Consider the following 9,287-nt stretch of genomic DNA (forward strand, 5'->3'; position numbering starts at 1 on the left):
CCTGCCCCCCCGGGCGGTCATGCCGGGGGCCCGTCACCCTCTCAACCCTCCCTGGGAAGGGCCCTTGGCAGTGCAAGAGCCCTGTTATCAACGGGTGAATGCCCCCAAAACATAAGTTTGCTGCTGTAGGCACCAGCTGCTCATCCCCTCGTTTTGATGGAAAAAAAAAAAAAAAAAAAAAACAGCGAAGCATGGAAACTACTGGCTGCTGCCTCGCAAAGAAAATGTACCTCTGTATCTGCATTGCAACGGAGGCCGGAATGTGAGCAGCTCCTAGCCTGGGTGTTATTTTATCTGGCTGTGCTTCTGCATAAACCAAATCTTAGCATTAGCTTTTTTTTTTTTTTTTATCTTCAGTGATAGATTCAACACATTTTGCAAGCTGTCTGCAGGAGCATTTTCTGTTTCCCAGATGAAATAAGATGGAGGGCAGAGTCCTCCTCGTGCTCCTACAGCGCCTTAGGCACAGGACAAGGAGTGCAGAGCCATTGCTGCCAGTGCCGCAGGGTTTGCTCCTCCTCTGAGGAAGCTCCATCCTCTCCAAAAGTGCAGGGTTCTCCCTAAAGATACTGAGTTCCTACAGCAGGCAGCATTTCTTATTTCCAGAAAATACCCATAGAAAATAAAGCTGTTTTCTACTGACTTCCCCTGTACCCTGTGATGCAGTGTGACATCTAATTTTTGCATCCTTGGTAACTGGCTGCATGCTCTGCCTGTGGTGTTACCAGGAGGCGTATGGCAGGCAGAGCACCTGCCCTGTGCCCCCCAGCCCCAGCTCCCCGCACTGTTTCAGGAGGTGAGCTCCATGCTTCAGCAGGTTCCTGTGCTAGAAACTTTCCTGCTCCGTGACGCCCGCTGTGAGATGGCCAGCAAAGCCCTTCGCCCCGGGCTGGTGTTTGCTCCCGAGAGCTCCTTAACTTGGGTCTCCAACTCAGCAGCCTGGGCCCCAGGGCCAAACCTCTGGGTTTGTGAATTTTTCCCCTCCATAGTGAACTCCAAAGCAGAGCAAACCTGCACGCTCAGCGAAAGCTGTTCTCTCCCCGCCAGTGGGGCTGGCAGCGCTCTCCGCATAGCCGGGTACCAGCTGGCTGCCGCTTTGAGTTAATTACTTCCTTTTGAACGTTTGTGTGTTTGTTTTAGTGCTGTTAGGTGTACTGTGCTATAGTACGATTAATCAAGTGTCAGGATGCCTACAGCCCTTGTATAGGCTTCTTTTATTAACGGCTATTTAAATGGAGATCGTTTTGCTCATTACAGTGGGTTCAGCCAAGCCTCCCCACCCCAACTCTCCGAGCTGTGCAGTGAGGCTGGGAGAGCTAACCCTGCAGGTGGATGTTGCGAATGGAGAGGGTTTTTTCACCTGTTTTAAATGCAGGAAGAGATGCTCCAAGGCTTCAGACAGTACTGTAAAATAATAAATGAGTTTCCATGAGGGAGAAATAAAACAAAACTAATCTGCTTGCGGGCGCAGCACGGCTCAGCTCGCCCTGGCTGCTCCAGAGGCAGCAGCAGTGCAGCTCCCCTGGTCCAGAGGAATATTATATAGAATATTATATTCTATACATTGTATTCCAGGGGAATATTATATATTATAAATAGGATATTTATGAAGAAAAATGTTAATGAGTGCTCGTCCCAGGTAGATGCACTGGTCCTGGGGGGTTCGTAGGGCCCTTCTGTAAAAACCACGGGCCCCCAGCACACACTGAGGTTATTTTCTCATCATAAGCTTCTCTATTAAAGAGGAGGAAAAATCACTGTGATTGCAATGTCCAGTTGTCAAATATGGTCAGCCTGGAAATCAATCCAATAAAAATGGAAAGCAGGGTGCTGTGGGCAGGGAGGCTGGCAGAGGCAGGAAAAAGGTTTTGCTTGGAGACTTTAATTAAAATGCTATAAGAGATTTTCAGGACACACAGCAGCTCTTCCTACTTTGGTGAAGAGATAAAAGCATCTCAGTAAATGCTGACACACACTGGAAATATCGTTCTGTTCCCAGGACAGTTGGGAGATGCTGTTTGCAGGCTCATCCTTGGGGGTGCGGAGGGGCCCGGGGGCTGGTGTCCTGGCACATTTTCCAGGGAGGTGAAGCTGCAGCATCCCGGCAAATCCGCAGCATCCCGGTGAAGCCGTGGCATCCTGGCAAATCCACAGCATCCCAGTGAAGCCTTGGCATCCTGGCAAATCCACAGCATCCCAGTGAAGCCACAGCCTCTGCATCCACGTGCAAAGGAGCCACAGCGGTTGCAGGATGCGGAGCCTGGGAGGCTGGGGACAGTTCAGACCCGGAAAAATAGGGGGAAAAAAAAAAAAAAAAAAGACAGATGCCATGGCAAGGTTTCCAGATGCTCTCACTTGAGGTGAGCTGGAGCCTGGTCCGGATTGCTGCGTGCTCAGGTGGGCAGACCCTCGCTAGCTGGTAAAACCAAAGCGATCGTCAAGTCTGTTACTCAGAAGCCAACCAGGGTGTGCTCTGGGAAAAGCAATTGGTGAGTGCCAGAAACCTGGATGAAACTGAGTCTGTTTACTCATTAAGCTCAGCTCTTTTCCTCACTGAGATTATAGAGTCGGCGAGCCCTGGTGCTTAACGGGAGAAGCTGTTGATGTATCAAATTACCTTTAGGCATATCATTGGAAAATACGAACATGCTTTCTTGGAACTTCAACAAATGTACTTGTGCATGCTCGAACTGTCACTACCCAGCTACCAGAACCAGAAAAATTATGTTAAATAGTTCCAAAACCTCCTCCATAGAAAGCAGGTTTACAGTGATTTAAAAGTTATAATAAAGAGATTTCTTTTTTTGTTTTTTATGCCTGAGGTGTCACATAGTGACACGTGGTGAAGGCAAGCAGTTGGGACACACGAGAAATACAGCCTGGGAGCAATGGCAAGAATAGGTGCCATGCAGAAATATATTGCTCAAAAACTGACTAGGTTTAAATATTCAAATTTAAAATAAGATGAAAAAGAGAAGAGACCATGTTCACTATCTGAAGTAACCCACGTCAGTGTTTCAGGGCCCCAGTCAGTAAGGTGACACTCTACAAAACAGAAAGAGAAACACTTTTTTTCTCCAGATTACTCAGTGAAGTAACAAAATACGGATTTGAATAACCTGTAAACACTGCCTCTGTCCTGCGGGTACTTCAGCTAATAAAATCCTCTGTTCTGGGTAACCAGGTGGCAATTGCTGTGTTGAAAGCAAACAGAACTCGCTCAGTTTTGCATCATTCAGAAAGAAATGACACATCGGGAGACGATAAATATATACACCAGCTGCCACGCTTCAAACTGTGCATCTCAACAGTACGATTTTCACCTAGGTGTAGAAATTGTCTAACGAAGCACGCTAATTTTGGAAGGGATTATTTTTAGCGTCGCTCGCGATCCGGGTTCACTGCCAGCAGTGCAGCCGCCCGGCAGCGCCGAGGCAGGAGCCTGTTGCCTTTTAGCTGCTGTCATGGCAGGGCTCTGCCCGCCCCCCGCATCCCTCCTGCCCGGTACCTGGGACCCCGCCAGGGAAACCTCCCCCGAGCAAGGCCGGGCAGCGCCGAACCTCGGCGGGGGGCTGGCCGTCTCTCTGAGACTGAATTATGCCCCGTGAGCCAACCCTGCCGCTCCCGACGCAGGTGGTGGAAGGAGAATGCCCAGGTCCAGCTCGGAAGAAATGCGGTTTGCCCGCATACAAGTTTCTCCACGACTGAATGCCCCCCCCAGAGCGTGAAGGACATCAGCTCTGTGACCGCCAACATGATCCTGCTCTTGCTGAAATCCCGGGGAACGCTGTTCTCGGAGCAGAGGGAGACCTTCCTGCAGCCATCTGAGCCAGAAGAAACATGAATGTGATAGCGGTGAGGCAAGAGGAGGTTGTGTGACCAGCCCGAGCTGTCACCTGTGCTTGGATGCTGCCGCTTGCTGTTGTGTCTCCTCCTGCCTCCGTGTCTCCAGCCTGGCCCAGCAGCCTCCCGTGTAAACGGGCTCCACAGCCCCATTCCCAGCCTGGCTGCTGGAAACACCCAGGCGCGGGGGCTGCCTCGGGCCGTGCAGGACGTGCTCCGCGGCCGGTGCTGTGACCTGCCGCCCCGCGAAGCCCCGCCGTGGTGCCACACAGCCTCCCCTAAGGGGAGAGAAAACACAGTAGCGGAAGAGGCTCTTGCACTCTGCGTTGGCCTTGCTGGCCTCGAGCGCGTGCTTTGTGCCATTGGTCTGGAAAGTGCTATTTTTGGAGAACTGGCTTAGCAATTGCTGTGTTGGACACAACTGAGCTGTTATCCTTCCAGAGAAGGAAGTTCATCTCATGTGAGCAAAACATATCTATTCAACAAACTGTGCAGAGTTTAAGCTGTAATAATAGACTGGTGGAAAAACATGTAATTTACTTTCATCTCATCAAGAAACCAGGACAGAGTTAAAACAATATATTTTTTTTACCCAGTGGCAGTTGGAAACAAATCAGAGCTTATCCTGTATTGTTTTGGCCTGAAAATAGGGTGCAGAACCCTTCTGCAAATGCTTTGCCATTAGCAATTAACTTGTGCATCTAACTACTCTGGATAAGCTATGAGGTTTGCATGTAAGCTGAAGGACTTGCACCTCATATACTGTATGTGCTATCAGTCACGCCTTCCCAGAGAAAAGCTCTGGGCTGAATTAGAAAAGAGGAGGGCAAAAATAGAGATAAGAATTATGGAAAGACTTCTGTATTAAGAGGTCCTAACCAGATTATGACTGTTCATCTTGCAGAGGAGATGCTGGGCAAGGGAGATACAATAGAAAAGTGCAAGAAGCTTTAATATTCACAAATTCAGATTCAGAAAACCTCTCCAGAAAATCACAATTTGGCATGGTCACCCCTAACCCCAGATAATTCAAATACAAAATATTTTCATTACAGCAGGAAGACACTTTCTGAAATTTTGGACTGGTCAGGGAGCTGATGTTCATAAGCTTGGTTTGCCTTTTGGAATAATTTGATTTAATAAATGTCTTTCACATCAACTGAAAGTAAACTGGAGGACCGCTGAAGAATTCTCTCTTCCCAGCTGTGCCACTGTGCAGAACAGCTGGCGTCCTTTCGTTCGGACAACCTGCTTCTAGACCGTGGCTCATGTCACCCCTGGCAAGCTTCTCTGTAAGCTGACTGTCACTGCTGGCTAAAAAGCCTGTTCTGGATAAAATGTGATTTTTCATTTTTTTTCTTCTGTGGTCCCTTTGCAAAATGGTCCGTCATGGTCCCAGGATTTCTGTCAGAGCCAACCCTGACAGATGAGCTCCAGGGCTGCATTTCCCCAGCAGTGCCCGCCGTCGCCAGCACGGCCTCGCGTCGGGGGGCTGCGGGGGACCCACAATTGCTGCAAGCTCAGAAAGAGAGAACCAATTTGCACTGCTGCTGCCTGTGAAGCTGTATGAGCACCACACGGCTCCTCGTCTTCCTCCTCCTTTCCACTTAGAGGGATGATTAGAAAACATTAGCCAGCCAGCCCGCTGCTTGGTCAGTTCAGGGAGGATTTGTCCTTCCCATTTATTGTCCTGGTTTTCATGCTTCTCTCCTCTCTGCTCTGCTCTCCCGACTGCAGAGGCACAGAAATCAATTGGGGTCCCACGGCTTTGGCAAGCCAATCGTCCATCAAATAAAGCAATTTCCCAACACACAGAGTGTAGACGAATTCAAAGAATGCAAGACCATGGGCTGTGTTGTTAGGTGAGGGTCATTCCCAAGTATATTTCTGTTTTCTACTTCTTTTATGCCCTGGTCTGGTAGGAACAGTATTATGTGCTTTGCAGAAAGCCCAGGATGGTAAATGAGGTGGCAAACTCACTCCTGCTTCTTATCAAAGCATTCAATCACTGTCGGAAAAGGCATCCACTAACCCAGCAGCTCCTGGAGTGCTTTTTCCTGGTAGATTGCTGAAGAGGTTCGGGAGAGCAAAGTGCCATTTCTTCTCGCTGTCTGTAATTAATATTCCGGGTGCAGGAAGCAGCTCCCTGCCCGGGGGGGGGTCTGGCTGTGCTCGACCAGCGAGGCTGGAGAGCCGGCCCGGGGGGGGCTCCAGCACCCCCGGCCCGAGGCCAAGGCTGCCCCACTGCTCCCAGCAGAGCCGCGTCCCGGCTGCGTGGACGGCCGGTGGCTGAATAAATGCTCATGGAGAGAAAGAGAAATTATCCGAAGAGATTAGAAAGCCTGGGCTGGCTCCTGGGCTGGGCCTGTGACAGGACTGGGCAAGGACTTCATCTCTCAGCTTGATGTGAGAGAGCACGTTCACCCCCAGCTTTGCTCTGCACAAGTCACTACTGGAGACCTAACAACCAGTTTGTTCAGCCGCAGAATTACACGAAGGCAGGCAGCGTCCTGAGGGGTCTTTGTATTTAAGTATGTACATATGAATATGTATGATATGTATGTAGAAAAAAGAAAACTTACTTTCCTTTCAGCAGGTACTTTCATTTATCATAAATATCAACAAAATTTCTTTTAGTTTTTTCATAGAAAAAAGTTAGTTACTAGATCAAAGTTGCATAAAGGGTGCACCAAGGCAGTCATTTGGTGACAACAAAGAATTAGCTTCCCAAGTGAGAAATCTCCCTCTTGTGTCATAAAAAAGACATTTCTGTATTACCTTTGGAGAAGCGATGGCTGTTAAATCTCACATAATGTAACATAAGCCTTTCTGAAGTGCTGAGAAAGCCAGTTTGGATGGAGCTAGAGTGCCAGGGAGTGAAAGGGGAACGCTTAGCAATTGAAATTGCAAATTGCCTGATTGCGAAAAGGGTTTTCCAGACTCCTTTCAACGGGAGCTGCTCTAACACGCTCACTCCAGCACTTCGCATCCTCCGTCGAAAGGCAGAACACTCGAGAGATGGGAGCAGCGAGAGCCCGGCCTCGCAGGCAGGGAAGCCCCGGCCGAGACTCGCTTTCCTGCTGAGCCGAGCGTCTCGTCTCACAAGGTCATAACTGGGAGCAGCACCAACATCTGCCGCGTGGCTTTTATAAAGAGAGTTGTGCTCAGGAGAGGTGCCTGCAGCCTGGCTCAGGCCCGGCGTTGGGTGCGGGGCGCGCTCCCCCCCTCCCCGCGGCCCCAGCCGGACACTGGGGACGGCTGCTCCGTGCTACCGGGGCTCGGCGCTTGGGCCCAGTCCTGCTCCCCGCCGGGGCCGTCCAAAGGGCTTTCTGGCACCAAGGAAGGGCTCGTGCTGGTAATTCGGGTACCGCAGTGTTCCCGGGAGAGGATATTTACTCCAGGGATGATGCTGAAAGGATTTTCCCTTTTTTTCCACGCTTACTTTGGAAGATGGTGGCTTTGTCTGCTTATATTCCATATATTTTCATGAAATGCTTCATTCCTGTTCCCCTTAGGTATAATTGGATGTTTCCAATAAGCAATAAAGTAAAAAAGGAGTTTATAGCATCTCTTCAGTATTCACTTGTTTAAAAGCAAACAATATCCCGACGCTTAAGATCAAGGGTGCATTTTTAAAAGCAAGACAAGGCAGTAACTTCTACTTTAAAAAGCCTTACAAGTTTTATGAAGCTATTTCACACAGCTCCAGAGTTCCAGGAGAGAAGAAAAAAACACTCAGTCAAAAACAGAATATATTTTTATAGCAGCAAAATTTCTAGAATGAGACTATAGATCTTCTGCTAATATGGGGAGCCTTCAGAAATACACACCCACATGCCAGCACAAACAACACACAGCTATAGAGATGGATGTCATACAATATTTAAAAAGAAAAAATATGTAACTCCCAGGGAGGCAGGGCTGGCTCTTCTCCCAGATGGATTCTTGTTCTGACAGTATCACAAACATGACAGATGTGCTTCTTTCTAATTGTTTGTATTTGTGGTTCATCTCTCTTGCCTGTGATACTTCAGGAGAAATCTCCTCTCTCCTACCACCGTGTCCCCTCCTCTTTGGCGGCTGAAGCTTTTTTGGTTGTTAATGTTCTCCAGCGTGACGCGAGCCTGCGCCGGGCTGGCTGAGGGTGGCTCCCACCCCTCGGTCCCACGAGACCTGCAGCCCCCCCCACAGCTCTCGAGAGCCTCTCGCTCTTATTTTTGACTCGTGTCACAGGCTATAAACAGGCACATGGGCAAACCAGAACCACCTGCACATACTCGTGCTTATCCCGCCGTACGGGCAGGCACCGCAGTGATTTGTGTCTGCCCTCACCTTGGCCCATCCCTGCTGTCTCCTTATGTCAGGAATCCACACCACACGCACTCTCGGGCAGGCACCTCATTTTTCTGCCCATATCTGACACACCTGGCAATCCGCTGCATGCTAAAAATAATAAACAAAAAGAAGGCAGCCAAGCAGCCTGGAGTGAGATGTCTTCCAGACCTGAAAAGCTGCCGCCTCCTGTGCAGCTGATTTATATCCTCCCAAATGCAGACCAGCAGGCAACTGAATATATTTTTTTCTGCATGGGCACAGGGGCTCTGCTCAGAAATGGTTTTTGCTCATTTGCTGGGCTTCAAGGATGCAGCTGCCTAGTTTGCCCTCCCTGAGACCACCTAGGATGTTCAGGACTCCCCGTCCCTCGGACATTTGCTCTTCAGCTGTGCCGAGTCCACGGCGTGTCCTCGCCAAGCCCCAGAACAGAACAGCTTTTGGTGCCAGATGTTCCCTGATGTAACTCACGCATCTGTGACCTTTACATGCTCAATTCATCGCCAGCCAGTCATCAGCCTCATGCAAAGCTCTTTCCACACAAAGCTCTCCTTTCTCCTGTGTTTCCAAGAGCGGGACTGGGCAGCGGCAGGAATGTCTGAGCAGCACCAGCAGAGGAGCGGCCAGCCCGGGGAGTCCTGCCACTTCACCCGCGCCAACCCGACCGCTTCGGCTCGGTTCTGGGGAAAAACGGCGGCGGGGCCCGACCAGCACGGCTCCCACCCGAGTCCTCGGCGGCCCCCGCCGTGCAGCGAGCGCTGCGGACACGCGGGGGAGCTGCAGCCCCGCCAACGAGGGAGCGGGTCTCCAGCCCACCCGTGTTTCGGGCGCGGGGATCCCGCCCGAGCTGCGGAGGGGGCTGCGGCCGCGGCCGCCCACCCCCACGGGCATGCCCCTCGGTTTTTGAAGGCCTTTGGCTTCCGAACGCTCGTGGGCTCTCCAAGCCCACGCCGCGGGCAGGGATCGGGCCCCCCCGCCCTGGGATGGATGTTCACTCCCGTGAGGGGCGAGTGTGAATCCCGGGCCTGGCCCGAACCACTCCACGTGACGCTCCGTCTCTACCTGCTTTTTTCGCTAAAGCCCAGAGTTTTTTTGTATTTCAGGGAGATGAG

The sequence above is a fragment of the Tyto alba genome, unplaced genomic scaffold, assembly GCF_018691265.1.
Source record: "Tyto alba isolate M040663 unplaced genomic scaffold, T.alba_DEE_v4.0 Super-Scaffold_30, whole genome shotgun sequence".
Classification (NCBI taxonomy): domain Eukaryota; kingdom Metazoa; phylum Chordata; class Aves; order Strigiformes; family Tytonidae; genus Tyto; species Tyto alba.